Source organism: Triturus cristatus, chromosome 4_2 (assembly GCF_964204655.1).
Source record: "Triturus cristatus chromosome 4_2, aTriCri1.1, whole genome shotgun sequence".
Taxonomy (NCBI): domain Eukaryota; kingdom Metazoa; phylum Chordata; class Amphibia; order Caudata; family Salamandridae; genus Triturus; species Triturus cristatus.
In genome coordinates, this window is record NC_140586.1 from 711,655,562 (window position 1) to 711,677,571 (window position 22,010).

The following is a 22,010-nucleotide window of genomic DNA, read 5'->3' on the forward strand; positions in this document are numbered from 1 at the left end:
CCTCCCCCCCCTTTTCTATCGTGCCCAGGGAAACCACAATTGAGGTGGAGCAAATGGAAAAAAGTATTTTCAAATTGTGCAGTAGTCTGTGGGCCTAATCTAGTTCAAGAAAGGTAGACAGTGTTATTACTCTATTCCTTAGGGGTGGAAGGGCAGGACATTTTAGAGCATCTGCTTGATCTAGGTGTGACTGAAGCTAGAGGTTTGAATGAATACAAGATTACTATAAAGAAGTAACCGTGGGCGGGTAACTCCGCTCCGCCTGCGGAGTTTGAGGAGATTTGCCTACATCTTGCTCTGTTGCGAACGCTGAGGTAGGCAAAACTTTGACTCCGTGGTGGAGCGGACTTAGTCAGCCCCTCCCAAATTATTTAAAATTTTAAAAAGAAGGCACTCACCTGCGTGGCTGCCGCCTCCCCTACCTGGTCGCTCTCCTTCCTGCTCCTTGTGTCCTTCAATTAAAAAAAACCTAAGTTGTACGTCTTGTGCACGCGCAAGATGTACAACGTGGGAGTTTTTTCATTGAAGAAGGACAAGAGGAGCAGGAAGGAGAGCGACCAGGTAGGGGAGGCGGCAGCCACGCAGGTAAGTGCCTTCTTTTTCAAATTTTAAATAATTTGGCAGGGGGGAGGGAGCGGAATGGAGCTCCACTGAGTTTTTCCAAACTCCGTGGATCTCTGCGTAGAGGCTCTACGCCAGCTCTGCCCACCCTTATTAAGAAGTTGAATAATCATTTTCTGCCCAGAATTAGCACCATGCTAGAAAGCTTCCATTTTGGTAAAAGGTCGCAGAAGGAAGGAGAGACCATGTCTCTGCGTTAAGGAAGTTGGCAGGCACATGCAACTTTAGGGCAGGTGCAGATGAATACATTAAATATCAATTCCTTTTGAATTGCAACATATAGAAGGTTCAAGAAGACAATCCACCATTGAGTGAGGTGTTAACTGTAGCCAAGCAGGTGGAGCACGTGCTGAAGTGTGTGCATGAGATAAAAAAATATAACATAAGCAAAGACGATGTACAGCAGGTAGACACTGAAGCAAACAATGTTCAAGTAGTAAATAAGACAATGCTCCCAAGTGAAAAGAAGAATGGGGAGGAATTCGGAGGGAGTTGTTTTCGATGTGGGCATGCCGGGCACCTGGTTAACAGCAGAGACTGCCCAGCAATTAAGGTTCAATGCAACAAGTGTGGGAAAAAAGGGCATGCTGTAGGAGTGGTAGATTTATAAAGAGACAAGATAAAAGAAATGTAACCGAAATCTGTGACAAGATTGGGTTGTAAATGTCTGACACTAACCTTGGCAATCCGAAAGATATGATTAAGATTGATGACAAAGATGTAGAAGTCATGTTTAACCCATGTTTTAGGGTCACAATTGTTTCGGATGTGGTGTTTAAAAGGATACATAAAGGACAAGGGAAACTGCGTAATATGGAGATGTCCCCAAGGGGGTATGAAGGGCAGCCAATAAAAATGAATGGTTTCTTCTTCAGAAAGGCAGAATAAAAGAACAGATATGCTGTGTGCAAGATTTATGTATGGGAGCAGGGTGACAATATACTGGGTTGGCCTGTACACAAGGATTTAGGAGTGTATCTTGACCCTAATTCATGTCCTCAGATTCTAGTACAGAATGTTTCATAGTCGGGGGAAATCATTTCCTGGGGTCTTTTTTGATAAGCTGGGGTGTCTGAAAACCTTTGTGTATAAGATAAAACTAAAAGACAATTGTACCCCAGTGTCTGCAAAAGTAAGAAGCCTTCCCATTGGCAATACATGAGACTGTGAGGACAGAATTAGAAGAATTGTGCAAGTTAGATGTCATCACGCTGGTAGAGGTGACGGAGTGGTTGACCCCAATAGTGGTCCTAAGAAAGGCAGATGCAAAAATTCTGGGACATTTAATTTCCTCTCAAGGCATACACCTAAAGAAAGAACTTTTGAACACTTTATTGAACTTGGCCTCTCCTAAGAACAAAGATGAACTTAAATCATTCTTGGCAACGGTGGAGTTCTATAGTAAGTTTATAACTAATTTTGCAGGACGTACCTTCCAAATGAGAAAATTGCTAAAAAAGAATGTAATCTACACATGGGATGAGGTATGCAAGTGTGAGTTCTTTGACATTAGGAAATCCATGGTTAGCACATCCAGTCTGATATCCTTTGTACCTGAGACGAACACCATGATAGCAATTGGTGCTAGCTCTAAAGGATTAAGAGCAGTTCTATTACATGAAGACAGTACTGGGGAACAAACCATTGCTTTTGCATCTAGAGACAAGCAGAATTAAATTACAGAATAGAGGGGCGCTCGATGGTGCACGGGCAATATGGCCACACGTTAGTGAGGCTCCTGCAGTCCGAGTAAATTATCCGACTTTTATCCTGCCCAAAGTACACGAAAGGACACTGGAGAAGCCTCGGAAGATAGCTGGCACGGAGATTCACCCAAGGTGAAAAGTTTGGAGTGCTGGGCTGACAGAGAGCGCCAGCGCCCTGTGCCCTATTGTTACCGGTTTGCCAACTCAGCACTGTGGTACTGACGGCGGGCGCCCTGCACCACACAACACCGGCGCGCCCAGAAGGTGATCAGTCCGCGGTCAAGCTTGGCCTGCGATATTCGGATCTGGAGCGTTGGACGTTCGAAAGATCACTGAGGACATCCAAGTTATTGCTGATGCAGAGGAATCTCTAGCCGTGAGTGCTTGCGGGAAAAAACGGCTTACAGACGGTCAGCTGCGCATCCAGACATGCCATTACATGCGCTCTCGCTAAGCGCTGCCGCAGTAGAGTGCGAGCCTCTGCAGGAACACTTAGTGAGGCCGGCTATCTGAGTGAGAGTCTGTGAGCCGCTAATAATACGGAGGCGGAGTGTTGCGGGCATATTGCAGAGCGCAAGTTATCAGAAAACAAGAGGAGCGAAGCCCGGTGAACTGAGGCGCTAGAGTCAACTAGGAAAAGTGTGGAGGATTAACCAACTGCAGCCCATCGTCCAAACTTGCGGTTAGAGACACTACAGGCAGGGAGGTGTGAGGTATTAGTCCCTCCTGTCCCCCAGGGCGCCCGTTAGGGCGAGCAGCAGTGGGACTGTTTTTACTTGCAGGAAACAACTCTACTGTGATTGGCACTGAGAGTGTGGGCCCGAGCCACCGGACAGACTTGCATACCCGTCCCAGCCCAGGCCTATCCCTCAACATCGCACAGGGTCCACGACCGCGCCGATCAGCGAAGATCGCGTCAGGACGAGATGCAACGGATTGCATGGTGAGCGCGCTTCACCCGCCTCATGTCTGAACACACACAGCACTGACGGCAGAGAGAGGGATGTGCCACTGAGGTGTGTTCTGCGGGCACCTGTAACTATCCTGTTGACTGGCACTCCTGTTTTGAATTCCTGCACAGAGCATAGGTGCACAGCTGCTATATGTAACTGGCGGAGTGCAGGATCCCCCTAACACTACTCATCTTAGAACTAACCCCATTGTCTCCCGAGCAGCAGTCGGAGTTCTTCTAGGGGAGTGGTCTACACTGCATCATGGGGAAAGCTGACACAAAGCAGACACGGCTAACTTTTGAAGCCCGCAGAAACACCGGAACACAACAAGAAGACTCCGAACAAACAGGTGGTGACGGAGGGGCCGGTATGGCGCATGGGCAGGAAGAAGATATGAAGGAACTTTTGATTGCTGTAAGACAGAGCCTTGCTTCTTATAAGAGCAAAATGGACACTATGAACACTCAAATGGACACCCTTGTGCATAAGATAGACCAACATGACGAACGCATTAAAGAAACCGAACGACACATCTCGGACACAGAGGATAACACCACTGACCTACAGAAGCAGGTAGCACAGATGGACAAATTACTCTGAGTGATTGCGGCCAAGAATGAAGACCTCGAGGCGCATAGTCGATGTAACAACAGTCGCGTCATAGGTATTCCAGAAAGCACCAATACGGGTCGAATGGAAGAGTATGTAGAGAAGTTCTGCGTGAAGTTGTTGGAGCGGACTCTCTATCCCCACAATTCATTGTTGAACTGGCCCACCGCACTCTTGGTCCAGGACAACCCCCCCCGGAGGGCCACCTTGCCCGATAATTGCGAGGCTGCTTAATTATCGCGACCGTGATGCGCTCTCAGAATTGCACATGACAAGAGACAACTCATGTTTGAGGGCAATGCCTTCACTCTTTACCCTGACTTCACAGCTTCAGTACAAGAAGCATGACGGAAATTCAATCTAGTGAAGCAGAAGCTGCGCCTGGTGCAAATAGACTACGCCCTAATGTATTCGGTCAGGCTGCGGGTAACTCACCAAGGCAAACAAAATTTTTAATGAATTCACAACAAGTAGAGGACTTTCTTAAACGTATCCGGCGTCCTAACACTGCTAGCAGCACGCAAGAGTCTCTGCCTAGATCTTCATCTCCGGCTGGGTCTGGGTCTGGCCAGTGAGCCATAATATGACTTAAAGCAGAGGAAGTTGCAGGGGTGCATAATCCACATTCTAAATCGTTGACCCACAAAAGTAGTGGGTTCCCCGAGGACAAGAGATGCTTCTCCTGACGAACCCGCACGGCAGAGAAACTGAACTCAGATAAGTACTTACATGGGACTCCATTAGATTGTACCGGACACCCCTTCTCCCGTTGGGTAAAAGACTTCAACTGATTGCCCAGTAAATCGGAGGATTGGGAGTAAGACGTGCAAACCTAGGAATGCCCTCACACGGGCGATCCCCCCCTTTATTTTTTAGGTCTCGCCTGACCCAGCGCATGCGCTGGTCTGGCGAGACTTATTGAGAGGGCTCCAAAAAGTGCTACCAGGCCAGCCTAGAGCTACAGTGCATGTGCGCGGGCGCGCGTGCCACGCTTGACCGGCATTACTTTCACTTTCGCGGCTGCACGGCACCTTTGATGTTTGATCGCGATCACTTTCCTTTCACGGCCGCTGGGCATGTAACACCGAATTGGCTATGGAGGATTCTGAACTCATGACCTGCAGATCAAGAAGGTGCACTAAAGTGCTGAGCCATCTTATCAAGCATGTTTTCTTCTAGGCATAGCATGCAGGCTATATACCCAAGGACCCCAGTCAGCCAAGGCAGGCCAGCCTGGCCCACCGCTCATCCACTGCCTACCCCCAGGCGTCAATAACAGATGAGTGGGGCTCAGAAGGTGAAAAAATGTGTCTTTTACTGTGTGTGAGCAGCCTTTATCTGGATCTTCTGCACTCAGGGCCTTTCTTATGGACTCACATGAGTAATGTTAATGACAAACCGCACCTATCAGTAAATTGTTGCAAGCCCTTGAATGTTAGACAATATTTCACAGCTTAATGGCATTCAAGATAAGGAAATAAGTCGACTCCTTCCGGATTCAAGCTTGTGACTGGCACAGTTGTGGGTGGCCAAGCGCTCACCTGTCTGGGCCATCTTCTTATCGCATATTCAGCAGCATGGCCCTGTGTGCAAGGATTACAGTAAAATGTCACGTGAGGGGGCGGGCTGAGGGTGAAAGGAGGAGAGAGAAACACAAGCGTTTCCTTCGCTATCTGAAGCAGTACAAACTCCTTCAAAAGCTGTTATTTAAAAATTAAAGACCTTTATTCGGGTAGTCAAGTAAGGTATTATTGGATTAGGGGAGAAGAGAGATGCATTTGGTATTGACGTCACCCTACAGGCTCCACCTAGTTTACTTTTGCTTTCGTACAATGGCCCTCTTTAGTCCCAAAAACATTGGTCATACTTTGAAAGATCTAAGGCAACAGTACCTAAGAGGATAAAGATGAGTCCAGTAGGAGCAACTGACCCAGCGCTTAATTTGTAAACAATAAGTGCCAGGGTTCTGATCAGAAGATCACTGAAGCATGCACCAAACATTGACCCTGGCAGTGCTGCCAATGACAGTACAGCACAACTACTAACCATCACACTCCTGCAAGTGTTACAATTCGGACTATTTCGGGCCCCTAAAGCTATAAGACTGGCTTGGGCGGCAGGTGATAGGCATTTTTAATGCATATTGAATTAATAACTGTTGTTGTGGTCATCTCTAAATTAGCCAGACACCGCCACAAGCAGACTGTCATAAGCGCCGGGGCTGACAATTATGTGCCGGTGCCGAGCACCGTAACCCACCTGCTCAAATTAAGTAAGCACTGCAACTGAGATAGACGAGATTCTGTTACTAAATGAATTTCGTGAGCTGTAGGAGCTCTGACATGCAAGAAAGAGCGCCAGAATTAAAAATATCAGCACCAGGGTCATCACCCATAGTACCGGTGAAAAGATTGATGGCAATCTCCAAGTGCAGCTGGTCATCGATGCCAAGCACTGGGAGACAATCTGATAAGTTACCCCCTGTTCAGCTGTTTTTAAGAAAGGTGGGCTTCCTAATGGTTAAGAAATATTGTTATGAAATATGACAAATATTTTGTAAAGGACAAACAAAAATAAATACAGAAAAGGGCAACTGACCATGGACAGGGAGGACACCTAATCCATTCCTGCTGCTGCTGCCGCCGCCTAGGGACTACGAGTCCCAGTAGACCTGCCTGCTTGCTGTAGGAGGAGGGGCCACATCCTCCATGTGCTGTTTAGCGCTTGACTGTCTCCCGCTGCACGGGATGTGCCCGGGCGCATGCCCAGGCGAAGACCAGGCCAAGAGTGGGCCCGTCTACGCCAGTCATTGCCCGCAAGAGGCTGGGGCAACCCCCTTTTGTGTTTGTCATTTTAGTGGCTTATTCCCCCTGCTAATATGAGAAAGAGAAAACCTGAGTAGTTTGCTCCTGTAACTACTGTTGCAACTATAGATTCTTTCCTGGAGCGTGCAGTGGGGGTGATCACCAAAGAGATTGCTTGAACTGAAAGCAGGCTATCAATAGCGGGGACCAGTTTGTCTGCTTGTGTCCAACAAAATGAAACGGTTGGGATCCATGCATCCACGGACATTGGTAACATTTGCTCACCTGGAGAACCCATGCAGTAGTTGAACAGAGTGCAGTGATACTCCTTCATCCAATTAACCCCTGTTAAAAAGAAACCAGCATTGGCATAACCAATAGGTCTCGCTTTTGGGACCTTATAAGTGTTTAGCCATGCAACAGTTGCATAACTAAATACTTCTAAGGTCCCAAAAGCGAGACCTATTGGCTATGCCAATGCTTGTTGTTTATACTACGAGATGTTGTTCTCGTGTTGTTGGCAAATTGGGTAGGGGAGGGCATGTATTTACTGGCATGTTTGGGATGCTTTAGTGGGTGGGGTAGATGGGGGGCTTATTTACAATGGCAAACACTCGCGACAAGATGGGACACACAGGCAGGATCCTGCATGTAGTACATTATGCGTTAGAGGTAGACTACACATCACTTAAAATTCAGCACAGACACCGCACCTATGGCTGGCTCTGACTCCAACCTTAAAATTCATCTCTTGACGTGGAATGTTAGGGGGCTGGGGGATCCACGAAAGCGACGGCAAATCCTAGCATACTTGGACCGCCACCAGATCCAAATTGCAATGTTGCAGGAGACACACTTGGACCTGCGACACTCCCCCTCCTTTGCTTCTAAGTGGGCGGAGTATAGAGTTTTTTCATCCTATTCCTCATACTCCAGGGGCACAACAATACTGGTAAAGAAGAATACACCGTTCTCCAAGAGTGGTGTGGCCATAGATCAGGAACGACGATATTGCATAGTGTGGGGGCGGCTGTGTTCGGAGTCAATCACGATAGTCTGCTGCTATGGGCTGAACGACGACGACTCTGTTTTCTTCAGCACGCTCTGGGGTAAGATCCTCGAGATCTGATCCACCCACTTAATATGGGGAGGAGACCTTAATTCTAACATTGACCCGGAGAAGGATCGCTCCAACCCCAGCCCCCATGATTACATGCATGCGCACAAAATGCTGTGCGACATTGTGTCAGAGAATGGGCTCATTGATTCATGGAGGCACATTTACCCACATAAGGCGGCGGGCACATATTGGGGGGCGATGCACGCGTCCTGTGCTCGACTGGATTATGTACTAGTTTCTAGGGGTTTGGGCCCACTGCTGACTTCTGCTGAGCACATGGCACACACCTACTCTGATCATTCACCTGTGCACACTGTCTTGACGTTTTCTGAAATGGGGGTGAATTCCATGTCTTGGAGACTAAGGCCTAACATACTATTAGACGAGGTGTTCCGCAGTGAATTAGAGCAGGAGATAGAGGACTTCTTCTAACGCAACCTTGGATCAGTCGACAGGGTGGCAGCGGTCTGGGAGGCTTTTAAGGTGATGGTTAGGGGCTTCTGCATATCCAAAGTTGCCGGGTTGCTCTGAGACATCCGGGGCACCTTACGCAGATTGGAACAGGAGCTCAAACAATCAGAGGGCATGAACACTTTTAGTATTGACGGAAAGGCACAGGGGGAATTCAGAGAGAAGCTCTCTGAGTACAAAGCAACAGCGGAGCGTGGGGTTTGTTTCATGGGCAAGTATTTCGTTGCCCGGCAATATGGGGAGGGTGAACTGCCTGGCAAGGCACTGGCGGGAATGGTCCGTCATCCTTGCTTTTCCAATCACGTGGTGGAAATACGAAATGCCAATGGGGACCGATACAGAGATACAAAAGACATATTGACAGCGTTCATGACTCACTACACCACCCTCTACACCACTAGTAGGCATGGGACACTGGACCTGTCTTACTACCTTGAAGATGTGGCCTTGGGATGGCTGGGAAACTCCCAAAGAGAGTTTTTATTAGCCCCATTTGAACTAGATGAGATCCGGGAGGCCATCATGCACATGGCCTCAGGTAAAGCTCCCGGGCTAGATGGGCTTCCAATTGATTTTTATAAGACATATATAGATCATCTTGCTCCAATCCTCAAATCTGTGTTTGAAGTGGCTCAAGAGAGTGGCATACTTCCGCTATCTATGAGAGAAGCCCTGATCACTTCGCTACACAAACCGGGTAAGCAAGTGGACCAATGTGACTCGTATAGGCCACTCTCCCTCATTAACAGCGATGCCAAAATACTGGCTAAAGTGCTGGCAATAGGCTGTCTTTATTAATGGACAAACTAGTCCTCCCGTACCAAGCAGGGTTCATCCCAGGACGGGCCACCTTCCATAACCTCTGTACATTGTTCTCAGTTCTTCAAAATGTGGACTCTGATTTGGCTCTGGTGGCGGTCTTCCTAGACGCCACTAAGGCATTTGATTCTGTCGAATGGGATTATTTAACCGGTATATTACAGCGCATGGGAATGCCAGTGGGCTTTCTGTCGTGAGTAAGCATCCTATATCGTCTGCCAGTGGCCAAAGTCCTGATAAATGGGCGGGTATCTCAGGCGTTTCCGATCACTAGGGGTACCCAACAAGGATAGTAGTCAAAAAGAAAGATCTCCCTTGGATCTATAAATATCAACCGTCATTCAAACATACAGATTTCACATTAACAGGATGAGATATGGTATCAACGAAGTAAACCAATTACTTGATAGCAAATTTATTTCAAATTAATCGAAAAATTTCACAAAATATAAAATGTTGTAAACATACATAAAAAAGGTAAACAATTTACCAAATGTTAAAACAAGAATAAAAACTTTCTTGAAATTCATACACAGAAAATGAAATAAATCATCATCAATATACATACAAAACAAAAAATTGGGAAAAAGAAAGAGAACAGGACAAATAATCCAACTCAGACAAAGGAAATCGTTAACTCACAGATAAATCGGTTCTGACCACAATAAAGTTCAATCACAATATATATGGCACAAAACCATTGTCATTACAGATTTTGAACGATTTCCTTATATTAGAGCATCAACGTGTTTCGGTAGGCCACAGTATACAGCCAACACCTTCCTCAGGATTAGTTGCAGATCCCAATTATGATAAATTTAAAATAGTTGTAAAAATGTCAACGAATCACGATCCCTCTTGTCCAGACTGAGTCCACTACTCAGCGCTTAAGTTTCATCAAGGATCTTATATATTCTTTAAGTTTGTTTATCGTAGTCATTCACACGTACATTGTTCGATAGGTATCCTCATGAGAGTAGAGATTGTGCGAGTGCGTTACCAAATAATTATGTTTGGTACAGGCGGATCCTCTATCTTTTTTCCGCTGTGTATGTCTCAGTTTGGAGAATTACCATTTACTCTCCCAGATGATCTCTTCGGCAAAGTTCCTTTATGTAGCTTGAAGTCGGTACAGGTAAAACCGTCCCAAATCTGGGATCCGGTGACTCCCTTACTCGAGTCCGGTAATCTCCGCAAAGTGGATTCCTTAGATTCTGATGTACCCAACAAGGATGCCTGTTATCTCCGCTCTTATTTGCTTTAGCAGTGGAGCCGCTAGCGGCTAAACTGCGACAACATCACCAGGAAAAAGCGCTACGATGCCCCAAACGTCAGTTACTCATCTCTCTATACTCGGATGACATCACACTAGACATCAGAGATCCACAGCAAAACCTCAACCCCATCTTGCGGGTATTCATAGTCTTTGGTAGACTATCCAGAATTCACATCAACTGGGGTAAATCTCAAATATTCCCGCTTACATCAGCTGCAACACAATTCCCTCTTGACTATCCCAAAGAATGGTGGAACTCGGAGGTTAAATACCTTGGCATTTACATAGCGAAAAATAGGGAGGAACTTATGCGACTTAACTATGGGAGGACGTTAGAGCACATTACAAACTGCGTAACACGTTGGATCTCTCTGCCTTTATCCATGGCCGGGCGTACTTCACTTATTAAAATGGTAATACTGCCAACATTTCTTTACTTGTTCATGAACATGCCATATTACTCCGGCCAACACTTTTTCACAGCCATGAGATTAGAATTGATCAGACTGACGTGGGGAGGTAAACAACCAAAGTTACAGTGGGACATCATGACATGTCCATATTCACTAGGGGGATTTGCAATTCCGAACCTGGCTTTATACTATATATCTGCTCAGGCCCATTATGCTTACTTCTGGTTTCACCCTCCCCCGTATATGCCTCAAGTTGCGGTGGAACAGTTGTTCGCTGATCCCATTCCTTTGGCGGGAATGATACTCAGTACACCCCTGCTTCGTACTGAGGAGGCCACTATGGTCACATGTACAGCTACAGCATGGCGCAGAATCACTGCACTATTACCAGCCCCCTAGCCTTACTCCCCTCTGCTCCCCTTGCTTTATCACCCACAACTACAACTATTGCAGAAGTCCGCTTTCCGGCAAACTATGGCGAAGGTTAATATAGCGTGCTGGGGTGAGCTATATCATGAGAGCAAATTTCGCACATTGGACCAGATGTTTGGACAACTCACACCCTCCCCGCTTGAAGTGTTTATGTACATTCGACTCAGACAGAGTCTCAGAGCCATCACCCCAGCATACCCAGCAGAGCCACCTATGCTTGCCCCGCTGCACCGTTTACTACAGGCCACATCCCCAGGGCACGTTGTCTGTATTTTGTACCATATAATGCACACGCAACAGCAGCTGGATCAATGTCCTGCTCGTACACAATGGGAGAGGGAACTAAGAGATACCATCACGGATGAACAGTGGTCCTACTGCTGCCTGCAGACTGAACAAGTATCCGCTAGCAGTAAGCTTTGGATCATTCACTTAAAATTTTTACACAGGCTGTACTACACGCCAGACAAAATGTACAAATTTAAAATACGGGACAATGACAGATGCGACATATGTAATATGCCTCAAGCCGACTTCCTACATCTGGCATGGTCGTGCTCAGATGTGAGCGAGCACTGGCGTCAAAGTTACGCAGCGCTGGAAGAAATGACGGCACTTACACAAAGCAGATTGTAAAGCCCTCACGCAGATTTGTCACCCTTGCGTTATTAATGGCGCTGTAACAGGTCTTTTTGCACAAGATTGAGCTTTGAATGTATTGGGTGAATTTGTTTTATTGAATTTGGGGGCAATTTGGGGAAGTGTTATCTTTTAAAACTTCTGCTGCTATTTTTTTTAATCTTCGGCGCCAGGCGGCCATTTTGCCTGGGCCACGCGCTGGTTGGAGTCAGCGCTCTAGTGCTTGCACCCCGCCCGCCCGTGTCACTATTTAACGGACTGGGACTCGGTCGCGCAGCGCTGTAACAGGTCTTTTTGCACAAGATTGAGCTTTGAATGTATTGGGCGTATTTGTTTTATTGAATGTGGGGGCAAATTGGGGAAGTGTTATCTTTTAAAACTTCTGCTGCTATTTTTTTTAATCTTCGGCGCCAGGCGGCCATTTTGCCTGGGCCACGCGCTGGTTGGAGTCAGCGCTCTAGTGCTTGCACCCCGCCCGCCCGCGTCACTATTTAACGGGCTGGGTCTCGGTCGCGCAGCGCTGTAATAGGTCTTTTTCCACAAGATTGAGCTTTGAATGTATTGGGCGAATTTGTTTTATTGAATTTGGGGGCAATTTGGGAAAGTGTTATCTTTTAAAACTTCTGCTGGGCTCGGACGCGCAGCGGGCGCGCCGAAGGCGCGCCTAAGGCAAGCCCATCTGGGCCCGTCCGTGCCTGTCCGAGCCAAGGGGCAAGGAGTCCTGCCCAAATTGGAAACTTTGTTATACAACACTCCTGTGAGCAGCTTTTAGCGCTACGTCCTATTCCTTTAAGCGAATGCTCGATAATACATCCAGTACTCTGTGGACATAGCTGCAGTAATTGTCAGTATGTCTTAAACACACAAACTGAGTTTACTAAGTCTATTTCCCCTAACATATCTGACTTTAAGACTCATATTAAGCAATCTAAGGCTGTCAACAAAGTAGGGGTTTCTGCGTTTGCTTTTTTAAATATTAATTGTCGTTCGCTACCTAAGCATAAAGAGGAGATCCTTGATTTATTGCTTAATGAACAGCCAGACGCCATGTTTCTTACTGAATCCTGGCTAAAGGATAGCTCTGGACCCGATATAGCTACTGCTCTTCCAGCTAATTATATAATAATGAGGAAGGATAGGAAAGAGAAATCAAGTGGTGGCCTTGCCATTATTTATAAAAACACTTACACCTGCAAATTTGAAGACTTAATCTTTTCGGGCTGTGAAGCTGCTCTATTTAGATTGGCTCTTAATCCCCAATTCACCTTTTCGGGTTTTTTAATTTATCGTCCTCCGGGGCCTGCTGGTCTATGGGCCGCCGCCCTTCCCAATTTAACGGCCACTTATCTTTTAAATTCTGCCAATTTTTCCATCTTGGGTGACTTAAATTTTATTTGGATGACTCTCCTTGCGGGGTCAGTTCTACTTTGATCTCAGATGTAGCGGCAATGAATATATTACTTCATAACTCAGGCGCCACTCACTTAGCTGGGCACTTACTTGACCCTATTTTCTCTAATCTTTTAAACATTGAGTGTTCCCCAGCTCTTCCGCTAACATGGTCAGACCACTACTTAACGGATTTTAGTTTTAAGCAAACTTTGTCTCACCTTTCGACCTTTGTTTTTTTTTTAACAACAGATTTTTATTGTCAATTGCACAATATACGCAGGGCTCTGTTCCCCAGAGGCCACTGCAGCATCAGGTTACACATTAATAGGACCGCAAAGGACATTTTTGTTTTTTTAAAGAAACAAAACAAACACAATCTTTGACCTTGAATGTCGTCTCGGATATCTGCCCCCTCCCCCAAACTCCCCCCCCCCCAAGTTGCGCAATTTCCACTGATGACCGCCCACCCCCCAATAATCAAGGACCAAAGGGGGTAAAGAAAAAGACGGCCTACCCGATCTGGTGGAGGACCATCCCACTCTGAGCACACACACCCCCGGAAACACCCCACCCCCCAGGTATCAGACCCAACCACCCTAGCCCTACCCTCATCCCACTAGGAGATCCTCCGTCGCCGTTGGAGGCTCCAGCCACAGGCCCCTATAGTCCGCCCACCGCTTCCATATTTTTTTTTGTGCTTACGCGGACACCCGCAAAGATGGGCTGTTCCAGCCCCATGCAGAAGTCTAGGCCATTTTTCCAAGCGGCCACCGAGGGAGCCCGCGCATCCTTCCACATCCTGGCAATGTCGCGTTTCGCCAATGTAAGGCCCAGCTGCATAAGGTGCCGTTTATAGATATTTCCCCCGATGCCATCCATTACATGCAGCAGTGCGAGCTGTGGCGTACGCGGGAGCAACCACCCCAGGACCTCAGACAGACAAGAGAAGACCCCCCTCCAGAAGCGGCCCAACAACGAACATTGCCAGACCGTATGCAGGAATGTGCCCTCCGCCCCACCACACCTGAGGCATTCCGGGGAGGCAACCAGGCCAGCCCGATACAGTCGCACCCGAGTATAGTAAACCCGGTGAAGGTACTTGAATTGGATGAGGCGGAGGCGCATCGCAATGGCAGCTCCCCGAGGGACGGCCAGGGCCTCCCTGCAATCCTCCTCCTCCAGCGTACCCACATCCTCCTCCCACACCCTCCGTAGCTTGTCCAATGGAGGCACACTGTGGGTGACCAGGGACTGATATATCCGCAAAATCTTTTTGGTTGCGAGATCACCCATGAAGACCTTCGCCTCTAAACTCGGGAATGGAGGCGAGACCCTCCAGGCTTGGGCAGAGCGCATGGCGGAGCTGGAGGTACCGGTAGAACTGTGTCGGGGGCATGCCAAATTCTTCCTGCAGATCCCGGAACGATTTTATGGACCCATTCCGCATCATGTCGCCCAGGGTGGAAATGCCGATGGCATCCCATCTGCTAAAACCTTGTAGCGCCGCCAGCTCCGGCAGCCGTCCTTGTACCACAAAGGGGTTTCCCCCGTCAGTATATTCCACCACCCCATTCTGCTTAGTGACTGCCGCCAGATCTGGAAGACCACCCTGGACACCGGCGGCAGCGCACTCCGCAGTGTCGCCGAGTAGAGGATTGTGTGGAGAGTGTAACGCCCCATTAGGTGCCTTTCCAGTGCATAAGCCGGGTCCCCCCGGTCTCCATACCACCACTCGTTGAGGACCAACAGGTGTGAGGCCTGGTAGTATGAAAGCATATCTGAGGTCGCCAGCCCTCCACAATAGGAGGAGAGAAAGCACGTGCGCAACGCCACCCGCACTGCACCCTGCCCCCATAGAAACCAGCCCAGCACCGAATTCACCAGTCGGAACCAGCGAGGTGCGATCGGGTACAGGTGATTCTGTAATTGATAGAGCAAGCGGGGGAGCGCAACCATCTTAAAGTTTGCCTATCTACCATATATAGTCAGCGACATACGGGACCAAGTCGTGATATCTGCACGGACTCGCTTCCACACCGGTGCCAAGTTCCGCTCCCACGATATCTCCGGCACCTCCGACAGGAAAACTCACAGGTATTTAAGTCCTCCGTCCGCTACCTGTAGCGCAGATGCCCACGCGCCCACCCCCACCCGAGTACCCAAGACCCACAGTGTGGACTTGCGGGGGTTCATATACAGCCCGGACGTTTCCCCGAAAATTTGCATTATCTCCAGTATGCGTGGACCCGACCTATCCAATGCTGTTAAAAAGAATAGGACATAATCGGCATATAATACTATCCTGTCTGATAGGCCAGGGGCCCACTCAAATCCCTTCAACTGTGCAGCTATATGCACCCAAGCCGCCAACGGCTCCATGGCGAGGGCGAATAAATAGGGCGACAGGGGGCACCCCTGTCTAGTACCCCGACGAATGGGGAAGCTTGACGAGACCGCTCCCGCCACGCGGACCGAGGCTGTCAGTTCGGTATACAAGAGCATCACATACGACAGGAACCGAGGGCCGAGTCAAGATGAAATAAGAGAGGTATTTAGGAAATTCTATGCCTCCCTCTATGACGAGCAAAATGGGTATGACCTGGACCAGATGGGGAAATATATGGAAGATATCCGAGTGGTGCGAATAGAAGAGGAAGTAGTAGAGGGGTTGGAAGATCCATTGGACCTACAAGAGATAAAAAACACTATAGCGAATCTCCCTTCGGGTAAAGCATCAGGTCCTGATCAAATTCCAATCGAATTTTATAAGATATTCTGGGATGCTCTTTCACAAGACTTCGTTATAATGAAACAGAAAGCACAATCTGGGGTCTCTGTACCAGAGTCATGGGGTGGTGCTGAAATAGTGGTAATTTTGAAGAAAGGAAAACCTCCCACCATGCCAACATCATATAGGCCAATCATGCTCATGAATACTGACGCAAAAATTTTCTCTAAAATACTAGCTACAAGGTTTGCACAAATAATTGATTCCCTTGTGAGTACTAATCAACATGGATTTATCCCGGGGAGGGGTACGACTCACCATACTCGTAAGGTTATTACACTTTTTGACGCCACGGAGGTTTCAGGAGACCCGATGGCCGTAATGTTATTAGATGCAGAAAAAGCATTTGATCGGGTCTCCTGGAATTATTTGTGGTATACCCTGAGAAGAGTAGGGCTCAAAGATGGCTATATTAAGGCAATTCAAGTGCTATACAGGGCCCCAAGTGCTGTGATCCGGATTAACTCAGGTTTAACTAAGTCTTTTCAAATTAAGAGAGGTACCAGGCAGGGCTGCCCTTGCTCTCTGCTTTTATTTGCGATGTATATTGACCCCCTGGTCCGAAGACTAGAGAGCTGTGATATGATTCGCCCAGTATGCACGCCCACGGGATATAGTAAGGTCCTTGCATATGCGGATGACGTGGCAGTGATCACATCTAATCCCATAGAAGCTATAGCGCAGGTTGAAATTGAGGCCATCAGATTTGGACAAATATCGGGTCACAAAATGAATGCCAATAAGACTCAGATAATTAAGAACAAGTACGTAGACTGCCCTGATCATCGGGTGGTGCAGGATGCGGTGTATTTGGGGGTAACTATCTCTTCTGATTTAGATACATTGGTAGAGAAAAATACAACTCCAGTTTTTCTTAAGGCAAAAAGGGATCTAGATAGATTCGAGAATCTTCATCTTTCCCTTGTGGGGCGCACTAATATTATAAAGATGTTGATTTTACCGAAGTTTTTATATCTCTTTAGGGCAATACCATTATTATTTGAAACAAAATGGTTTAAGGAATGTGAACATATGATTAATAGATTTATCTGGGCAAAGGGAAAAACAAGGAGAGCCCTTAGGTTTATGGCACTGCCTCGTGATATGGGAGGTTGGTCACTTCCGGATCTAAAACTATATTATTGGGCAGCGGCCCTACAAAATATGCTGGGTCTGATAGGAGGGACAGAGGTCGAAGGACAGGATAAGGCGGGCACAGTCATGGGGGTAGAAGCTGAGAATATATTTTTAAAACAAACCGATTTTTGTTACTTTAAAAGGACACGATTTAAGACGATTCTAGCAGCTTATAATATATGGAAAGCATTCTCAAAAAGTTTTGGCTTAGGCAAATATGGCAAATATAATGCATACACTAGAATGAGCATGAACTCTACTTTCCCAGTAGATATTTTTTCAGGTTGGGTTTTTGGAGAATGGGGAAGAAAGGGGATAAGGATGCTGGGAGACATCAGGACCACACAAGGGGTCCTCCAATTCTCGGAGATACAGTCAAACTATGGAATTGAGACGAGACATTTTTTTAAGTTTCTGCAAATAAGAAGCTATGTCGAAACAAAGCGGGGGGGCCCAGCTGGGTTCTCTAGGATTCCAATTATGTATTTAGTACAAGCAGGGTCAGACTGCACGATTCGGAGGTTTTACTCAGAATTGATAAAGGCTAAACAAGACGATAAAGATAGAATGGCGCAGAAATGGGGGAGGAAGCTGGATATAATAGAAGAGTGTTTTCATGTGTCTTTAGAGTTGGGACAGAGTATCTTATGTTCGGCACCCTACAGGCGCAACATTATAAAACTATTTATCATCTTTATTACACTCCGGCGAGAATTGCTCAGTGGGGAGGAATCTCGGGAATTAGATGCCCGAGATGTGGAAGCTTAGAGGCTGATTTGACTCACATGCTTGCAACATGTACCCATTTGCAATCCACCCAAAAGAATATCGAGGAATTTCTATCTAGAGTTTTAGCTGTAGAAATAATTTTATCTCCATCGATAATTCTCCTTGGGGTTAACCATACTGATATACACATGAAGGGGGGATACTTCTTATTTGTTGCAATGGCAGTATTAAGACTATGCATAACTTCAGCCTGGCTAGATCCTATATCCCCATCGTACCATCAATGGTTTGCTCGATTATTGGCAATATATAATCTAGAGAATGCTATATATGCTAGAAAAGGGAAAAGAGGGAGAACATTAGGAAGAAAAATTTGGGACCCATTGAAGAAATGGAAAGAGGATCCTACCTGACTCCCTACTGAAGTTTTGAAGTAGCGAGAGTATTTTATAAAGATATTGTGTATCGCAATAATATTCTTTTCCTGTGTATTGCTTTGTATATTATTTCATTTCAAATGTGTTGTGCCCTGTGTATAACTTCATAAACTTATAAATAAAATTAAAAAAAAAAAAAAGGAACCGAGGGCCGAGATTAATCCGGCGAAGGAGGGCGAACAAATAAACCCAGCTTAGAGAATCAAATGCCCTGTCCATGTCCGCCAGTAGGAGCGCCGCCGGCTCCCCCGTCTTTCGGACCGCTGCCAGTGCTACGTGTGCCCACCTTATGTTGTGTTGCGTCGCCCTATGAGGCATGAACCCGGCCTGGTCCGGGTGGACCAAAGTCGAGATATGAGGCAGGAGGCGATTAGCCAGGGCCTTGGCCAAAACCTTGGCCTCAACATTGAGGAGGGAAATAGGGCGGTATGAAGCATGTTGTTCCGGAGGCCGACCAGGCTTGTGGAACACCACCACCTCTGCATGTCACCAGTCCTGTGGGAGCTGACCGGCCTCTGGCCTCCTCCACCGCCGCCCGATAATAAGATGCTAGTTGTAAATTGTATCGACGATGAAACTCGCTTGGGAACCCATTGGGTCCCGGTGCCTTCCCCGAATTGAGCTCCCCTAGGGCCTTACTCAGTTCCTCCTCCGAGAGGGGGAGTTCCAGCTGTTGGCGTGTCTCGTTGGGCACTGCCCGACCTTTGTTTTGAGCGGCAAAGCTAAAGGTAGAAATTGGGGGAAGCTGAATCTGGAAGATCTTAATCAGGTCTTTGCAAAAAATATGCCTGACATTAGTCAGATCTCTTTTGGATAGGGGCGTGGCTAGCCAGCCATAATGGCGGACGCAGGTCTGTAGAGCTCCGTCCGATATCCCGATTTATCCTCCAAAAGCGATCCTGAAGATCTGCCTTTAACGCCGGAGACTGGCGGGACGGATGCGGCATTGAGCGGAGGAGCCTGTGAAGCTTGGGGCTGCGCCAGTTCATCGACCGGGCTGTGGACCTGCGAAGGAGTGCGGCCTACGGCGAAGGAACGCGCTGAGGAAGCGCGTGGAACGCGGCTGGAGATGGGTCACCCGGCGGAGCCCGCCGCGGTAGACGCGGACCCGAGAGGCCCGCACCAATGCGGGCGAACTGAGAGAGGCTGCCCTAGATAAAGCACGGGAGCGGCGGGCGGACCCCTGAAGCCAGAGGCTGGTAGGCGAGCATCGCCCGGGGAAGGTCGCTGGTAGTCTGAGGCCCGGGCACACGGAGAGGTGCGCGGGGCCCTGCTAAAGATTCCCGGAAGGGGAGGCCTGGGCCCTGGCTGGTACTGGTGAAGACTGAGGTGCCCTGTCGCCTGACGAGAGGAGCGAGGCTCCGGCGGAGAGTATATCCTGGCGACGACGGCTGCCGAAACTAACGGAGGGGAGAGGCGTCAAGGGGCTGCGACATCCTGGGAACCTTGTGACGGCCGGTGCCAGAGACCACGCATGAGGCCTAGCGGTTATTGTGCGGGAGCCTGGTGGCGACGGCCATCTTGTGGCCAGTACCCTGCTGTGTGCCTGAACAGGGGAGCGAAAGCGACGTGGGAGTTGAGGAGCCGGGCGGTGCGACACCCATATCGGAGGTGAGGCTGAGTGGGACGCGAGCGCCACCCGCTTGAGTGGGGGGAAAAGAAGGACCCCCCAGGGGCGCCTGCCTTGGCTTTCCGGTGGGCGCTGAGGAGGTGGAGCGGTGTGGAGTGAAGGACACGCTCTGGACCAGTGCGGCGCTCCTTGCTGTGGACCTGTTGGCGCTGCACCTGAGACCGGCGGAACGTGACTGGGAGGTACGCCGGGCCGGAACTGCTGTCAGCCCTCCATAGAGAAGCTGAGGCCTGCCGAGAGGCGCGGGCGGTAGGCCTGCGGCGGGAGGCGCACTTAGCGGCTGTACAACGCCCTGGACTTTCTCTGCACCCCGGGGACGGCGTTTGGTGGCTGCTGCCCAGCCGGTGGGGGCGGTCGCTGGAGGCGCAAACACAGCCTACGGACTACCGCATGGGGTGCAGCACTGCCCCTTGACGAGGAACCCACGTCCCGCTTCCGGACCTTGGCCTGGAGCGTGATAGGCTTCGCCGGCCCACGCGCGCCACCCCTTCTGGTCCCCGCCTGGCGCCAACACATAGACACGCGGCCGAGGGCTCGCTCGCTGCCCCAGCGGGAAAAGGTGACCGCACTTGACGCACATTTCTGCTGCTACGGCGGCGTGACAGAGGACCCCTGTGGGTGAAGACCTGCTGCTGGGGGCTGCTGCAGATCGTCGCCCGCGGAGCCCGCACGGACTCGTGTGCGTGCGGCCTTCCATGCCGGGGTGGCACCTGGGGGCCCCCTTCTGAGCACATCGACCGAGCGGATTCCATCTGCCAGCCAGCCGTCCTTTCTTTGCCGTGGCTGACGCCGCAGCGCTGCAGGCACGTCCACTCCGCTAGGCGCTGACAGCAGATGCCCACAGGCCGTGATGGGCCGTGTGCACGCCAAAATGCAGCAGGGGCCGCTGTGCACGACCACTCCCGACCATACGCACCTGCGAGGCGAGAACAATGAAGGGCCGACATCCGCAGCGCTCGCGGCCAAAATGGACTGTACTTGCCGCGGTGGAGAAAATAGGGGCAGCCTTAGATCAAACTCGGACATCTCTGGAACACCGAATCGACAAAGTCACCTCGGATTTCACGCTTCTGCATGCGGATCACCGCAAACTGGCGGATACAGTCGCCACCCAAGGGCAAACATTCAAGGAACTGCAGCCAGTCACCCGCAGTCATGCCGCTGCTCTGCAAGATATGTTGGACCGCATCCACTCATTAGAGGACAGGGCAGAGGATGCGGAAGGGTGTTCCTACCGCAATAATATCCGCGCAGTGGGCCTGCCGGAGGGAGAAGAGGGGCGAAATCCAGAGCAGTATGTAGAGACCTGGCTTCGCGCACTCATGCCGCTGGGAAAACTGTCGACCCAATTCGCGGCGGAAAGAGCCCACCGGGTGCCCACTCAGAAGTCCCAGCCGGGAGCCAGACCGCGCCCATTCCTGTTCAAACTTCTCAATTACAGGGACAGAGATGCGGTACTACGAGAGGTTCGAAATATGAACGGCCTCGCTGTGGGGGGGCAGCCAAGTCATGTTTTTCCCGGACTACACTGCTCTTGTGCAACGTCGCAGAGACAACTACATGGCAGTGAAACGTCAACTCAGGGAACTGGCACTGCCATATTCGCTCTTGTTCCCCGCCAGATTGCGAGTGGTGGAGAAAGGTAAAACCCGCTACTTCGATTCGCCAGCGGAGACATGGGACTGGCTTGAGGAGTCCGGGCTCTGGACGGGACCGAGGCCGGTTGATTCTGGAGACACACATGACACAGCCGGAGTTAGATAAGCTGCGGAGGCGCTGGAGAGGTCAAGTGTACGGTACCGTGTACTTGGCGCATGCTAGGGGCACCCTCGTATGGATTAGGGCGGGAGTCCCTTTCGTTAGCACGGGCGTGACAATAGATCCCGACGGCAGGTACACCCTTGTACGGGGTACACTTAATGGTCAACCCGTATTGCTGGCTTCGATCTATGCCCCGAATGTCGACCAAATACCCTTCCTCACACAACTGTCGCTGGAACTGACCCCCTACACCAGGCTCCCCTGGCTGATAGG

The 22,010-nt window shown here is 49.2% G+C and overlaps 1 protein-coding gene across 1 annotated transcript in view; it reads left to right on the forward strand.

Moving 5' to 3' along the window:
- Nucleotides 1-22,010, forward strand: part of DMRTB1 (DMRT like family B with proline rich C-terminal 1) — a 504,969-nt gene that overhangs the window by 34,409 nt on the left and 448,550 nt on the right. The gene's annotated exons all lie outside the window — the stretch shown is intronic.